Here is a 363-nt window from a genome sequence, read left to right on the forward strand (position 1 = left end):
GTCTTGTGTATACAGGGGTGACTGATACCGGCACGGGTTGGTTCTCTGCTTCAGCCACAGTGCCTGTCGCCAGGGTTTGAGTAGCTGCAGTGCCTGTCACAGCGGTTGGAGTAGCTGCAGTGCCTCTCACCAGGGTTTGAGTATCCGCAGTGCCTGTCGCAGGTGTTGGAGTAGCCATGGTGCCTGTCGTGGGGGTAGATCTCTGAATGGTAGTCTTAAATAGTTGTTTAACCTTAAACAAGACCTGAACCACATTCAGGAGACATGGCAATAGCAACATGCTGGTTTGAACATCGCAAGGATATTCAAAATTCTCAAGAGCTGTTGTAACTAGCCTGAAGGAGAAAGGGAAGGTGAAAGAGC

The sequence above is a fragment of the Aptenodytes forsteri genome, unplaced genomic scaffold (assembly GCF_000699145.1).
Source record: "Aptenodytes forsteri isolate BGI_AS27 unplaced genomic scaffold, ASM69914v1 Scaffold208, whole genome shotgun sequence".
In the NCBI taxonomy this organism is placed as follows: domain Eukaryota; kingdom Metazoa; phylum Chordata; class Aves; order Sphenisciformes; family Spheniscidae; genus Aptenodytes; species Aptenodytes forsteri.